General features: G+C 38.0%; 1 long non-coding RNA gene across 3 annotated transcripts in view; it reads right to left on the reverse strand.

Annotated features, from left to right (window-relative positions):
- LOC140631073 (uncharacterized) overlaps positions 1 to 17373 on the reverse strand; it is a 46228-nt gene that overhangs the window by 12470 nt on the left and 16385 nt on the right. For 2 of the 3 annotated variants that reach the window (XR_012028741.1, XR_012028739.1), the window contains 2 exons: positions 15761 to 15855; positions 13765 to 13850 (listed from right to left, as the gene is read on the reverse strand). This is a non-coding gene — a long non-coding RNA (uncharacterized lncRNA). Of the gene's footprint in view, positions 1 to 13764; positions 13851 to 15760; positions 15856 to 16351; positions 16424 to 17373 lie in introns of those variants that run through there. The other variant, XR_012028738.1, reaches the window with a different exon arrangement.

The following is a 17373-nucleotide window of genomic DNA, read 5'->3' on the forward strand; positions in this document are numbered from 1 at the left end:
GACGCCAGGGTGGCTCAGTGGTTGAGCTTCTGCCTTTGGCTCAGCCCACATTGAGCTCCCTGTATGGAGCCTTCTTCTCCCTCTGCCTGTGTCTCTGTCTCTGTCTCTCTCTCTGTGTCTCTCATGAATCAATAAATAAAATCTTTAAAAAAAAAAGAATCGAATGTAAAGGTGGTAGATTAGTTGCATAAAAAGCTTGTGTGAGAGCTAAAACACAGAAGTAGAGACATAGTGAAAATAACTGTAACTATAATATTTTAGTGACAGATACACAAAATAAAAAGACTTAACCTGTGAACAAAAACATAAAACTGGTAATAGGAGCGGTGGTTAAAAGTGTAGAGCTTTAGAAGGTATTCAAATATAAGTCATGATAAACTTAAAATACATTGTTCTAAGTTGTTACATGTAAGCTTCATGGTAACCACAAAGCAAAAACCTAGAGTCCATATACAAAATATATAGAGGAGGAGAATCAAGTGTACCACTACAGAAAATCACCAAATCACAAGGGAAGAGAATAAGGGAATAAAGAATAAAAAGAACAGAAGAACTTCAAAACAACCAAAGGACAATTAACAAGATGACAGTAAGTATATGCATATTGAGAACTACTTTAAATGTAAAAGAACTAAATTCTTTAATCAAAAGACACGGAGTGTCTGAATGAATAAAAGACCCATCGATATGCTACCTACAACAGATTCACTTGAGATATAAGGACACACACAGACAGAGAGTAAAGGGATAGGAAAAGATAGTCCATTCAAATGGAAAACAAAGGAAAGCTGCGTGGCTACAGTTATATCAGACAGTATAGACTTAAAAACAAGGGCTGTAATAAGAGACAAGGAAGGTCATTACATAATGATGAAAGGGTCACCCTCCAAGGGGATATAGCATTTGTAAATATTTATGCACCCAAAAATAGTACCAACAAAATATATAAAGGACATACTAACAGACATAATGAGAGAAATAACCAGCAATACAATAATAACTACAATATTTTAATACCCCAGTTTCATCAATGGATAGATCATCCAGACAGAAAATCAATAAGGAAACACTGGCTCTTAAAAATACATTAGACCAGATGTATATATATATATATAACAATCCATCCAAAAACAAGAGAATACACATTCTTCTCAAATGTACAAAGAACATTATCCAGGACGGATTATGTTTTAGGCCACAAAACAAGTCTTAATAATTTAAGAAGACTTAAACCAAATCAAGCATCTTTCCTGACCACAATGAATGAAACGAGAAATTACAAGAAAATCGGAAAATTCACAAATATGTACATGTTACACAACATGCTACTGAACAACCAATAGTCAAAAAAATATCAAGAGAAATAAAAAATGCCTTGAAACAAATGAAAATACAACATACCAATACTTATGGGATGCAGCAAAAGTAGGTCTAGGAGGGAAGTGCACAATAAACGCTTACCTCAAGAAACAAGAAAAATCTCAAAAACAAACAAACAACAAAAAAAACCCAATCTAACTTTACACATCAAAGAACCAGAAAAAGAAAAACTGAGCTCAAATTTAGTAGAAGAAAAAAGTAACAAAGATCAAAGCAAAGATAAATGAAATATAGACTAAAAAAGCAATAGCAAAAGGTCAACGAAACAAAGCTGATTTTTGAAAAGATAAAATTTACAAATCTTTAGACACACCAAAAGGAAGTGGCACCACTGATCATAACAGAATACTATGAAAATTATACTCCAACAAATTGAACAATCCAAAAGAAATGGGTAAATTCCTAGAAACCTACAAACTACAAGACTGAATCATAAAGAAAAAGAAAATCTAATCTTCTAATAAGAAGACTGAAGCAGTAATCAAAAACCTCCCAACAAACAAAAGTCCAGGACAAGAGAGCTTCATTGGTCATTTCTACCAAATAATGCCAATCCTTTAAAACACTTCCAAAAAACAGAAGAAAAAGAAAACTTCCAAATTCATTTTATGAGGCCAGCATTACCCTGTTAGCAAAACAAATGAATATACTACAAAAAAAGAAAATTATAGGCAATATACTTGATGAATGTAGATGCAAAAATCCTCAATAAAATATAGGCAAACAAACAAACAAAAATATATATATAGGCAAACAAAATTCAGCAACAAGGGATGCCTGGGTGGCTCAGCAGTTGAGCATCTGCCTTCGGCCCAAGGCGTGATCCTGGAGTCCTGGGATGGAGTCCCGCACATCAGGCTCCCTGCATAGAGCCTGCTTCTCCCTCTGCCTGTGTCTCTGCCCCTCTCTCTCTGTGTGTCTCTCATGAATAAATAAAATATTTAAAAACAAAAAACAAAAAAAACAAAATTCAGCAATATAATAAAAGGACCATACACTATGATCAAGTGGGATTTATTCCAGGGATGCAAAGATGGTAAAACACCCACAAGTCAATTTAATATAGCACACTAACAAAATAAATGATGAAAATCATACAATCAACTCAATAGATGGGGAAAAAAAGCATTTGATAAAATTCAATCTTCATTTATGATAAAAACTCTCAACAAAGTGGGTATAGAAGGAATGTACCTCAACATAATGAAAACCATATATGGACCCACAAGTAACATAATACCTAATGATAAAAAGTTGAAAGCTTTTCCTCTAATATCTGAACAAGACAGATGCCCACTACTCTCTCCACTTTTACTCAATACAGTGTTGGAAATGTTAGCCAGAAAAATCAAGCAAGAAAGAGAAATAAAAGGCATTCAAATCAAGAAGGAAAAAGTAAAACTGTAACTATTTGCAGATGACATGACATTATATATAGAAAATCCTAAAGACATCATTAAAAAAGCCTTTTTTAAAAAAGTCAGTGAAGTTGCAGGGTATTAAAGCAATACGGAAAAATCTGTTGCATATCTCTACACTAATAACAGAGTAGCAGAAGAAAAATTAAGAAAACAATCATATTGACAGGCAGCCTGGGTGGTTCAGCGGTTTAGCGCCGCCTTCAGCCCAGGGTGTGATCCTGGAAACCCGGGATCCAGTCCCACATCGGGCTCCCTGCCTGGAGCCTGCTTCTCCCTCTGCCTGTGTCTCTGCCCCTCTGTGTGTGTGTGTGTGTGTGTGTGTGTGTGTCTCATGAATAAATAAATAAAAACTTTAAAAAAATCATATTGACAACTGCATCACAAAGAATACCTAGGAATAAATTTAACCAAGGAGTTGAGAGACTTGTGCACTAAAAGCTATAAAACACTGAAAAATGCAATTGAAGATAGCACAAATAAATGGAAAAGGTATTATGTGCTCCTGGAATGGAAAAATTAGTATTGCTTAAATGTCCATACTATCCAAAGCAATCTATAAATTTAATGAAATCCCAATAAAAATTTCAGTGGTATTTTTCACAGCAACAGATCAAACAATCCTAAAATTTGTATGTAACCACAAAAGACCCTGAATATCCAAACCAATCTTGAGGAACAAAAAACAAAGCTAGTGGAATCATACTCCCTGATTTCTTTTTTTTTTTTTAATATAAGATTTTATTTATTTATGAAAGACACAAAGAGAGAGAGGCAGAGACACAGACGAGGGAGAAGCAGGTCCCCTGCAGAGAGCCTGATGTGGGATTTGATCCAGGGACTCCAGGATCACACCCTGGGCCAAAGGCAGGCTCAACTGCTGAGCCACCCAGGCTTCCCAATGCTCTCTGATTTGTAGCAAGGTTACAAAGCTACAATAATCAAAACAGAATGATATTGGCCTAAAAACAGATACATAGATCAATGGAATAGAACAGGGAAATAAATAAATAAATCCACATATAAATGGCCAATTAATTTACAGAAAAAGAGCCAAGAATATATAATGGGGAAAGAACAGTCTCTTCAATGAATGGTGTTGGGGCTGGGGTGCCTGGGTGGCTCAGTGGTGGAGCACCTCCCTTCGGCTCAGGTTGTGATCCTGGGGTTCTGGGATCGAGTCCCACATGGGGCTCCCTGCATGGAGCCTGCTTCTCCCTCTGCCTGTGTTTCTGCCTCTCTCCGTGTGTGTCTCTCATGGATAAATAAATAAAATGAATAAATGGTGTTGGGAAAATTGGACAGCCATATGCGGAGGAATGAAGCTGGACCCCTATGTTACACAATACACACAAACTCCAAGGAAGATGGTGGAGTAGAATTCGAAGCTCACCTTGTCCCACAGATACATCATCCACATTCGTGCAACTAAGCCAGAAAGTGACCCAAGGACTGGCAAAATGGCTCTCCAGAGGTAACTGGAGAGAGGAGGCTACCTCAAACATGGTAGAAAGGGTAGAGACGATCAGAAACCAAACCCACCCCTGCGGCTGGTGGGTTTGGGGCATCACAAGCACAAAGGGAGAACAGACCCCACACCAGACCCCCCAGAAAGGACCTGCTCTGGGAAGACAAATCCCCATAACATCTGGCTTGGAAAATCTGAAGGCACTTAACACCGGGGACTTGAAAAATCAGCAGGCTGGCTGTGGGAGAGTCAGAAGACAAGGGCCATAGGAAAGTCTCTGTTCTTAAAGAGAGAGAATAAACAACCCCTCAGAAATACAGCAGAAGCAGCAGTTTGAAAAATGTCAGGAGACCCTGGGGAGCAGGTTCATTTACTAATCTCAAAACATGCACTGGGCGGGCAGAGATCTTTCAGAGACTCCCCCTAAAGATATAAAAGAGCTGCTGGGCACCGTTTCTCTCCCCTTACCCCAGCCTAGATACAGGATTACTATGGGAACCAACGTGAGCTCTTGCCACCTAGCGTGCTCACACCACATCCTGCCCCTGCATTCTCCTGGGGACTGCCCCATCCAACTGCCCCACTCAGTGGGAGTCCATTCAAAGCGGCACCACAAGCTTTGATGTGTCTCCGTAATAAAGATGCCTCCAGGGCCTCCAGGGAAGGAACCCAATTGACGGACCAGAGAGGGAAGTATGGACAAAAATCTAAGACACCTGACCCCCTTCCCAGCACTTAGAAGAGGAGGAGAAGGAAGACAGGCAGACATTGGAAACCCTAAATCCACCACCCAAGCACAAGCATCAGAACCAATGTCCAACCCGCTGCCTGCTCCTCTGCCTCGCCAGAAGGGCTGAAAAGCAGCCAGGGGGAAAAAAATGCCTGTTTCACAGGAGGGAGAGATAGGAAACAGAAAGACTTTGGTCCAAACTCTGAATCTGCCTCGGGCCTTGCCAGGGCTTCCCCTGGCACCTCTCCCTCCCTCCATCTCTTCCTCCTCCTCCTGTTCCAGCACCTGGGCTGCTCCTATACAATCCTCGGTGCCTCCAGCATCAGCTCCTGCTCCTCCTACCCCTACTATCAAGGAGCAAAAGGCAATGCAGGCTGGCAGGATACCCCTGATGAAGCTCAAACTGGAGCACCTCCAAAAGTGGCATGAGGGGCCCAAAGGCTCCCCTGACCTTAAATGGCCCACCTCAGATTTCCCCACAACAGCTCCAGACAAAATTGACGGTGGGGAACAAATTGATTGACATTTTTAAAAAAGATCTTAGTTTTAAGTAATCTCTACACCAATGTGGGGCTTGAACTCACAGCCTGGAGATCAAGTCGCATGCTCTACTGACTAAGCCAGCTAGGTGCCCAGATCGACTTTTTAGTAAACCAGGTGCAACATATTCAATATTAAAACTATTTCAAGGTTGCTCATTTAGTTAAAATAGACATGTCTTTTAGAGTTGTCAACATCAAATATTAATACAGATAACCTGCTTTTATTCTACCTTAATTCATTAGCTAAATTTGTGTTGTATCTGTTGTGATTTGTCAACAATAATGACTTTAAATGATGATTGATTTTGTCACATGAAGTTTACATGGGTAATTCAGAAGAACAAGTAGGTTAAATATATTAAAAGGTTTACAGCTTTCAATATCTTTGGTAGTTTAAAACTTTGAAGTTTTGCTAGATAAAATGATAAATTGGTTTAAACTCATTGGATACCTAAGTCTTTTCCAAATAAGATAAAATAATAAAACATTAAATACTAAACATAGGTTTACCTACTTTTGTCTTACAGGAAAACTAAAGATAATCTGGGTTTCTTAGTAAATATGTTTTGTGCTTTATTAAAAGACTGTACTATGAAGAAACACGTTTTTAGAAATTATGAAATGTATTTATAAATGTGCCAATCTAAAGAATGTGGGTATAACAGCTTCTCAATTGCTTACTACTTAGTTTCTACCACAAATTAAGGTTTCTAAGCATTAAAAATACTGATATATGTATATATATACATATATATACAACCATATATACATATATATGTATATATGTAGTCCAGTAGTCATATGTGTATATATATATATATATACTGGAAATAATAAGGAAAATATCTCTGTATGTAGGAAAAGTTACAGATATGTTTTTGGTAAGATAGAGTATAAGGGATAAAAATACATTTTTGTTGAGGGAAAAGAAGGTCATTCAGTCCTGAGATGACACTGGTTGCTTAGAGAGAAAAAAACTTAGGACAAAATCTGAATGGAAAAGAAAATTGTAGGTTTGTGAAGGGGAATCTTTAGAAAAAAAATATTATGAGTGCCCAAGACTAAGACTGGGATGAATGAGTCTCAAAAGTACACTAATATGAGACTAAATTTGGTTTTTCTTTCTCTTAAAAAAGCAAAGTTTTCCTGGATTGTTGGTCTGCTCTTGATAAATTATAAACCAATTTTTTTTATCCTTTATCTGCCCAGAAAAAAAAAACAAGGTTTTTATATTTGTTTTTATCAGGTCCCTGATTACTTAAGAAAATGAAATCTTCTCAACATTAAAGGAGTTAAGTTTTGCTAACAACTACATAACCCTATGTATTTGCCTTTGGAATCTTTTGTTGCCACCTTGTTTGAATAAATAATTAAATATTAAGTTTAAAATGATCTATGATCTTATTTAGGCATGTGCTTTAGAACCTTCTGAGATTTCTAACAAACTTCCCTAAAAGTCAGAAAAAAATTAGGAGACATCAGAATATCTCCCAAATGAAAGATCAGGACAAAAATCATGGCAAAGTGCTAAAAGAAAGGGGGGAGGGGTGGAGAAACAGAGATAAGCAATGTGCCTGATAGAGAATTCAAAGTAATGGTCATAAAGACACTTACTGGACTAATAAAGGAGTGGAGAATCTCAAGGAGACCATTAGCAAAGAGACAGGAAAAAATATTTTTAAAAAGATCAGAGATGAAGGACTCAGTAACTAAAATTAGAAATACACCTCAAGGAATAAATACTAGACTAGAGAAAGCAGAATAACAGATCAGTGACCTGGAAGACAGAGTAATGGAAAGCAACCAAACAACAGGAAAAAAGAAAAAATAATAAAAAATGAGAATTGGTTAAGGGAACTCAGTGACACCAACAAGTGTAATAATAGTTGCATTACAAGGATCCCAGGTGGAGAAGAGAGAGAAAAGAGGGCAGAATATTTATTTGAAGAGATAATAGCTGAAAACTTCCTTAATGTGGGGAAGGAAACAAAAATCCATATGTAGGAAGCATAGAGAGTCTACAACAAAATCAATCTGAGGAAGGTCACGCCAAGACACATAATAATTAAAATAGCAACAAGTAGTGATTAAGAGAGAATTTTTTAAAACAGCAAGAAAAAAGAAAAGAGTTGCATACAAGAGAAACCCCCTAAGGCTGTGAGCTTAGTTTTCAGCAGAAACTTTGCAGGCCAGAAGAAGGTGCTGATTTGTGCTAAAAGGGAAAAAAAAAAAAAAATGAAACCAAGAATACTCTATCCAGCAAGACTATCATTCAGAATAGAAGAAGGGATAAAGAGTTTCTCAGACAAACAAAACTGAAAGGAATTAATCATCACTAAAAGACCCTTACAAGTAATGTTAGAGGGCCACCTGGATGGCTCATTCAGGTGGGCAGCCAACTCTTGACTTTGGCTTGGCTCATGATCTTAGGGTTGTGGGGTCAAAACCCACATCGGACTCCATGCTCAGTGCAGAACCTGCTTGTCCCTCCCCCCACTGGCATATATACTCTCTCTGTAAAATAAATAAATAAGATCTTAAAAAAAAAAATGTTAGGACTTCTTTGAGTGGAAAGGAAATGCCACAATCACAAGTAAGAAAATTAGTAAAGGAAAAAATTCACAGGTACATACAAACTTTTATTATAATAAAAGTAATAAATCAATCACTTACAAAACCAATATGGAGATTAATACACAAAAATAGTAAAATCAATGATATCTATAAAAATTAGTCAAGGGATCCACAAAATAAAAGCATGTAAAGTGTGGTGATATCATATACATAAAATGTGTGTTTGTGTGTGGGGGAGGGGATAAAAATTTATTGCTTTTAGAATGGATTCAAACTTAAGTAACCATCAGCCTAATATAGACTGCTATATGTACAGAATATTACATATAAACCTAATTTGAACAGATAAATTACTAGCAGTAAAATTGAGTCAATAATCCAAAAGTTATCAACGCATAAAATTCCAGACCAGATGGCTTCACAGGTGAATTTTACCAAACGCATAAGAGTAGAGTTAATAATAATAATTCTCAAACAATTCCAAAATATAGAAGAGGAAGGAAAACTTCCATATTCAGTCTAAGAGGCCAGCATTGCCCTGATAGCAAAATCAGATAAAGACACTATTAAAAAAGAGAACTACAGGGATCCCTGGGTGGCGCAGCGGTTTGGCGCCTGCCTTTGGCCCGGGGCGTGATCCTGGAGACCCGGGATCGAATCCCACATCGGGCTCCCGGTGCATGGAGCCTGCTTCTCCCTCTGCCTGTGTCTCTGCCTCTCTGTCTCTCTCTGTGTGACTATCATGAATAAATAAATAAAATCTTAAAAAAAAAAAAAAAAAAGAGAACTACATGCCAGTATCTCTGACCAACATAGATGCAAAATTTCTTAACAAGATGTTAGCAAATTGATTCCAACAATACATGAAAAACAAAAAGAAAAACAAAACGCCAGAGATACAAAGGTGGTTCAACATTTGCAAATCAATCAGTGTGATACATCACATCAACAAGACAAAGGACAAAAATCATATGATCACTTCTGCTTCATTTCAAATGCAGAAAAAGCAGTTGACAAAGTATGACATCCAGACATCCATTCATGATAAAAACCTCAACAAAGTATGTTTAGAGGGAATATACCTCAATATAATAAAGGCCATATATGAAAAATCTACAACTAACATCATACTCAATGGTGAAAAACCTGAGAGCTCTTCCCTAAGATCAGGAACAAGACAAGGATATTCACTTTCACCACTCTTATTCAACATAGTATTGGAAGTCCTAGCCACAGCAATCAGACTAGGAAAAGAAATAAAAGGAATCCAAATCGGTAAGGAAGAAGTAAAACTTTCATTACTTCCAGATGACATGATTCTATATTTAGAAAGCCTTAAAGACTCCACCAAAAAAACCACTTGAACTGATAAATAATTCAGTAAGGTCACAGGATACAAAATTGATATACAGAAATCAAATCCATTTCTCTACACTAATAATGAAGTAGCAGAAAGAAAAATTAAGAAAACAATCCCATTTACAATTGCACCAAAAATTTTAAAAGTACCTAAGAATTAACTTAAGAAGATGAAAGACTGGTACACCAAAAACTATAAAATAATGATGAAAGAAATTAAAGATGATACAAACCAGTGGAAAGACATTCCATACTCAAAGATTGAAAGAATCAATTTGGTTAACATGTCTATACTACCCAAAGCACTCTACAGATTTAATGCAATCCCTATCAAACCATCAACATCATTTTCCACAGAAGTAGAGCAAATAATCCTAAAATTTGTATGGAACTACAAAAGAATCCAACTAGCCAAAGCAATCTTGAAAAAGAAGAACAAAAGTGATAGTATCACAATCTCCAATTTCAAGACATACTACAAAGCTGTAATTATCAAAATAATACAGTACTGGCACAAAAATAGACACAATGATCCATGGAACAGAATAGTAAACCCAGAAATAAACCCATGCTTATATGGTAAATTCATCTACAACAAAGGAGGCAAGAATATACAATGGGAAAAAGTCTCTTCAACAGATGGTGCTGGGCAAACTGGAGCTACATGCAAAAGAATGAAACTGGACCATTTTCTTACATCATACACAAAAATAAACTCAAAATGGATTAAAGACCTAAATGTGAGATCTGAAACCGTAAAATTCCTAGAAGAAAACATACGAAATAAGCTCTGTGACATCAGCTATAGAAACGTTTTTCTAGATATGTCACCTTTGGCAAGGGAAACAAAAATAAAAATAAACTATTGGGACCACACCAAAATAAAACCTTGACATTTACAACAGCATGGATGGCCCTTGAGGCATTAAGCTAAGGGAAATGAGTCAGAGAAAGACAAATATAATATGATCTCACTTATATTTGGAGGCTAAAAGCAAAAAAAACAAAAAAAACAAAAAACAGGGGATCCCTGGGTGGCTCAGCGGTTTAGCGCCTGCCTTTGGCCCAGAGCATGATCCTGGAGTCCTGGGATCGAGTCCCACGTCGGGCTCCTGACATGGAGCCTGCTTCTCTCTCCTCCTGTGTCTCTGCCTCTTTCTCTCTCTCTCTCATAAATAAATAAATCTTAAAAAATTTTTAAAAAACTAAAACAAAAACAAAACAAAAAAACAAAAAAAACCCTGGACCTCGTGGATACTGAGAATAGACTGGTGGTTGGCAAAGGATGAAGGGTAGAGAATGAAAGATAAAGGGGGTTAAAAAGCACAAACTTCCAGCTATAAAATAAGTCATGGGGATATAATATGAACAAAATGTCTATTTGTTCTATAGTTACTACTATATTGTATATTTAAAAACTGCTAAGACAGTAAATCTTAAAAGTTCTTATCATAGGGCTCAGTTGGTTGAGCATCTGCCTTCATCTCAGGTCCTGATCCCAGGGTCCTGGGATCAAGCCCCACATCCGGCACCCTGCTCAGTAGAGAGCCTGCTTCTACCACTTGCCCCTGCTTGTGCTCTCTCTCTTGCTCTCTCTCTCTCAATTAAATAAATAAAATCTTGAAAAAAAAAAGTTCTTGTCCTAAGAAAAAATATTTGTAAGTATGTGTGGTGATGGATGTTAACTAGACTTGTAATCATTTCACTATATATACTAATATCAAATTTTTATGTTGTAAACCTGAAACCAATATGTCACTTACATCGATAAAAAAAATTATTTTTAAGAAGGAATAAAGTGCTGGGGCTCCTAGGGGAATCAGTTCAGTTAGGCAGCTGACTCTTGGTTTCAGCTCATGTCATGATCTTGGGATCCTGAGATCAAGAGCCGAGCAGAGCTCTGTGCTCAGTGCAGTCTGCTTGAGATTCTCTCTCCTTCTCCCTCTGCTTCTCCCTATGTGTAAGCATGTACGTGCGCTTTTTTTCTCTCTCATAAATAAATAAATCTAAAAAAAAAAAAAAGAACTAAAGCTCTAGTACATGCTGTATGGTGGGAGAAGTTCCAGCACATTATACTAAATGAAAGAGGGATCCCTGGGTGGCGCAGTGGTTTAGCGCCTGCCTTTGGCCCAGGGCACGATCCTGGAGACCCAGGATCGAATCCCACGTCAGGCTCCCTGCATGGAGCCTGCTTCTCCCTCTGCCTATGTCTCTGCCTCTCTCTCTCTCTCTGTGATGACTATCATAAATAAATAAAATTTAAAAAAAATAAATAAGTGAAAGATACTAGATTCGAGTTTACATATTTATGATTCCATTTCTCTGAAATACCCAGAACAGTTAAACGTATAGAGACAGCTATTATATTGTAGTCAGTGACTAAGGGTAAAAGGGAATTATAGTATAAGCCTTGACAGTTTTTTGCTATTGTTTTTGTAATGCAAACACCTGACTTGAGCTTCAGTTGCCCCAGACATCATTCACTTCAAGAAGAGATCTGAAATAAACACATGGCCAGCTATAGCTTTTTTTTTTTTTTAAGATTTATTTATTTATTTATTCATGATAGACATGGAGAGAGAGAGAGAGGCAGAGACACAGGCAGAGGAAGAAGCAGGCTCCATGCAGGGAGCCCGATGTGGGACTCGATCCTGGGACCCCATCCTGGGACCCCAGGATCGTGCCCTGGGCCAAAGGCAGGCGCCAAACCGCTGAGCCACCCAAGGATCCCCGACTAGCTATAGCTTAAAAAAACAAAAACAAAAAACAAAAAAACGAGGCTATCTCAACTTAGGCTCTTTTGTTTGAGAGATCTTGGTTGATTTTGATAAATAAACATTGGAGCCACTCACTTTTTCTCTTTCCACACTTGTTTTTTTCCTTCCACACTTTAAATTCACATTTCTATATTAAATTTGCCAGCAGTGGGAGCCTATGAAATCATAGACCACCCCCAACTCTACACCCCAATAGAAGCAGAACCCCTTGCTGTGTAGCCCCAGGTATGCTGTATAATTTCCAGGTCCTGTAGATAATAATTTTTTTTTCAGTTTTCTGATGCATAGTTTATAATCATAATAAGAACTACAAGAGTAGATCCAACCATAACACTGGTTATAGGCTGAGATCATCACACAACAGAGGCAGGGAGTGAATTTAATGGGTCTGTTGGTCAGGGTTCCCCAGAGAAGAAACAGTGCCCAAAGGAAGGATGTACATATGCATGTACGTGCAGTGGGGAAGGGTGGGTGAGCAGAGAGAGACTGGTTAATTGGCTCACACCATTGTGGGGGTTCCAAGTCTGAAATGTGCAGGGCAGGAGCCTGACACGCTAAAATTCCAAAAGAGGCTGATGTTTCAGTTTTGAGTCGAAATGCTGGGAACCAATGCTGAATTTTTATGCTGTAGTGTGGAGGCCAAATTCCTTTTTCCTTGGGGGACTTCAGTCTTTCCTCTTAAGACCTTCAACTGGATAAGACCTGCCCACATTATAGAGGGTAATCTGCTTTAGTCAAAGTCTATTGATTCGGGGCATCTGGGTGGGTCAGTGGTTGAGCATCCGCCTTTGGTTCAGGTCGTGATCCCAGGGTCCTGGGATCAAGTGCCACATCAGGCTCCCCACAGGGAGCCTGCTTCTCCCTCTGCCTATGTCTCTGCCTCTCTCTGTGTCTCTCACAAATAAATAAATAATTCTATTGATTCAAATATTAATAATACCTGCATAGCAACCCCTAGATTTGTATTTGACCAAAGAATTCAGCACCATAGCCTACCAAGTTGACACATAAAATTAACCATCACAATTGTAAGGGGTTTTTTTTGTGTGTGAGGGGGGATAAAAACGTTTCAGAATTTGATAGATGTGATGGTTGCCAACACTGTGAATGTACTAAATGCCACTGAGTTGTACACTTTAAAATGGTTAATCTTATGTCACATAAACTACTAGAACACTTGATTTTCTCTTTGTACAAAATAATAACAATGCAAAAACCATGTAAACCTTCAAGATTATAGTGATTATTTAGGATCACTTCAAAGATCTTTCTTTACTCCTACATATAAACAAGAAGAAGTAATGATACCTCCAACAGACATGGGTGGATAACTCACTGCCCATTTCCAACCCCCTTCTTTGTTGCCTGCCTCCACTACAGGCCGGAAGTGTAAATACCTGCTTTCCCAAACTCCCTTGTAGCTAGGGATTGCTACATGACCTACTTCTAGCCAATGAAACAAAAGGAGAAGTGTGATAGGAAGACTTACTTTACTATGCCTTTGACCACATCTTACCTCACCTCACTTCTTCCATTGGATACGAATGTGATGCCCAGAGGTCTGGCAGCCATATTGTGATCATGAGGCAAGAAGCCATCCTGCTAAGATAGCAGAGGGAAAAAAAATTAGGTTACTGACGTGACTGAACTTCTGACTTCCTACCTCCAGGTTACTTCTATGTGAGAAAAATAAAGTCTTATTGGTTTGAACTGTGTTAGGTTTTCTGGTATTTGTGGCTGAAAGCAATTCTAAATGATACAATGCATGGAAAAAGCAGCAAATCCAAGAAAAACAAGAGATTTAAAGAGGGAAAATAATTTGAAAACAATTAGACAAAAAAAGACCCCCAAAAAACCCTCATATAAATTAGAGACATAAAAATCACAAGGAAGGAAACAAATCTATCATTTTTGAAGGGGATATGGTGGTATTCTTGGAAAAATCTAAGCAATTCAACTAAAAAAACAGTACAGTAATAATTCAACAAGATAGTAGAAACAAAATAAATACAAAGATAGCTTGCAATCTTACAAACAACAAACAGAAGACATGATGGGGAAAAGATCATAACTGCAATTAAAAAGACAAATTACTTAGGGATAAACATTATAAGACCTATGTGAACAATTTTAAAACAGTAGCATATTCAGGAGAGGTGAGCAAATGAAAGGCATGTTATGTTCTTTTCCAAGATCTTATGCCACATAGAGTCAATTCTCCCTAATTTATAAGTGGAATATCATCCCCATAAAAATGACAACAGTTTCCTCTCATAGGCTGATTGTAAAGTTTATACAGAAAAACTAATAAGAGCCAGAAAACTGATAAAAGACAAGAGGAGACTACCCTACCAGATAATAAATCATATTTAAAAAGTAGTTTGTGTTACTTTTTTTTATTTTATTTATTTATTCATGAGAGACACAGAGACACAGGCAGAGGGAGGAGAAGCAGGTTCCATGCAAGGAGCCCAATGTGGGACTCGATCCTGAGAATCTGGGATCAGGCCCTAAGCCAAAGGCAGACGCCCAACCACTGAGCCACCCAGGCATCCCTAAAAAGTAGTTTAAACAGTGTGATTCTGATGCATGATTATACCGTCCATGGAACAGAACAGAAAGCCCAGAAATAGACCCAAACACATAGGAGCTCACTACACATAAAGGTGGTATCAAAGATCAGTGGGGGTAAAGACAGACTTTAATACAGGGTGTTGGAACCATAAGAAAACAAACTGGTTATCATACAAGGTAGTAGAATAAACTCCAAATAAAAGATTTAAATGTAAACAAGAAAAACAACTCAAAAAAGTACTGGAAGAAAAACATTAGAAATTCAAATATAGACTAAGAGAAAGCCTTTCTAATTAAGATTAAAACCCCAAAGCCTGATCAAGTCCCACATCAGGCTTCCTGCATGGAGCCTGCTTCTCCCTCTGCGTGTGTCTCTGACTCTCTTTCTCTCTGTGTGTCTCATGAATAAATAAATAAAATCTTAAAAAAAAAAAAAAAAAAAGCCTGGGGGCATCTCAGTGACTCAGTTAAGCATCTTCCTTCAGCTCAGGTCACCATATCATGGTCCTGTGATTGGCCTTGCCTGGGGCTTCAGGCTCAGTGGGAAGAATCTGCTTCTCCCTCTCCTTCTGCCCCTCCCCCTGCTCATGCTCGCTTTCTCTCTCTCTCGCTCTCGCTCTCTCTCAAATAAATAAATAAAATCTTAAAAAAAAATCCAAAGCCTCCAAGGAAAGGCTAATGATTTCAAATGTATAAGGATGAAAACATTCCTTATGGAAATAAAAAAAAAAAGATATAAACAACGTCAAACAGCAAAATGGGAAAAAATATTTGCAGCTCAAATCAAAGGGCTAATCTCCCTAATACATAAACACTTCTTTGGAACTGAAAGATTCTGATAATCCAATAGAAAAAAAATGGGCAAAGTACATGAATTAAAAAAAAAAATCACAGAAAAAGAATGGCTCCTAAATATGTGAAAAGATGTTTAAACTTACCTGTACGAGGGGTGCCTGGCTGGCTTAGTCAGTGAAGCATGCAACTCTTGATCTTGGGGTCATGAGTTCAAGCCTCATTTCGGATGTAGAGCTTACTTTAAAATAAAAAAAAAAATAAACTTATACTAAAGAAATGCAATCCCAATCAGTTTTAATGCAATCCCAATCAAAATTCCACAAGATTTTTTGATAAAAATTGACAACCTGATTCAATTTCAATTCAACTGACAAGCTAAGATTCAAATGGAAATGCAAAGGATTTAAAATAACTAAAATGAGAAAGCAGAATAAAGTTGGAGGGGCTAATACTACTTGATCTCAAGAATTACCATAAAGTTATTTTTATCAAAACAGCATAGTATAGGCCTAAAGATAGCAAATAGATTAATGTGACAAAATTAAAAGTCCAGAAACAAACCCACACATATATGAAAAAATCAATTTTTGACAAAGGTACAAAGGTAGCGAAGTGGAGAAAGGACAGACTTGTCAACAAATCATGCTGGAACATTTGGATACTCATATGCAAAAACAAAAAACAAAAAACAAACAAACCCTAAACAAAACCTCCCACAAAACTTAGATCCATACCTCATACAGGCAAAAGACTTGAGCAGACACTTCAACAAAGAAGATAGTGCTCACTTTGGCAGCACATATACTAAAAACAAAGAAGATATAAGAATGATGTCATCAAGATGGCAACAATGTCTGTTCTTGACTCTACTCCTCCTTCACAAGGAAATCAACTAACACTATTCATAAACAAGATACCACTGAGAGAATCCTAGAATCCTAGAGAGAGGCTAAAGCACTCCCTGCAACATAGAGGCTAAAACAGACCTCATTAAAAGGGTAAAAGGAGAGTTACACACTGACCTCATTACCTTTCCCCATGGCTGGCACAGCAACAGGCTGAGAGGTCTCCACTGAGCCTCTAGTTCCTCCAGGGGGAAGAGAGAGCTCAGGGTGGACACCTAGCTCCCCAGCATTGGGGCTGCCTCCTGGGAGCCTCTAATTGGACTAACCCAACAGGGATCACAGAGGAATCTAGAAGGCTCAACTAGGGCAGCCCCGGTGGCTCAGCAGTTTAGCGCTGCCTTCAGTCCAGAGCCTGATCCTGGAGACCCGGGATTGTGTCCCACATCAGGCTCCCTGCATGGAGCCTGCTTCTCCCTCTGCCTGTGTCTCTGCCTCTGTGTGTGTGTGTATGTGTCTCATTAATAAATAAATACAATATTTAAAAAAAAAAAAAAAAGACATTCCGAGCTTATGGACTGGAAGAAAAAAATATTAAAAAAAAAATAGAAGGCTCAACTACTGGAGATCTGCAACAAAGAATGGGGAGTGGCGTGCAACCACCAGCACTCAGATCTTGTTAGATCAAATTCCTACCCGCAGCATCCACGGAGCAATCCCAATCAGTGGTTTTTGCTTGTGCAGAGCCAAGCTAGTAGCACCATCTGACCAGGGAACTCAAAAGGATACAGGTCTGCCTGATGGTAGGGTCCTCAAACAAGGACCTTTGGAAGCCCTGTCCCACACAGGCGGATGAATGAGTCACAGCCTGACACACAGTTGGCTGTAACTCCTGGTTCTTCCAGATCAGGAAG

The sequence above is a fragment of the Canis lupus genome, chromosome 1 (genome assembly GCF_048164855.1).
Source record: "Canis lupus baileyi chromosome 1, mCanLup2.hap1, whole genome shotgun sequence".
In the NCBI taxonomy this organism is placed as follows: Eukaryota; Metazoa; Chordata; class Mammalia; order Carnivora; family Canidae; genus Canis; species Canis lupus.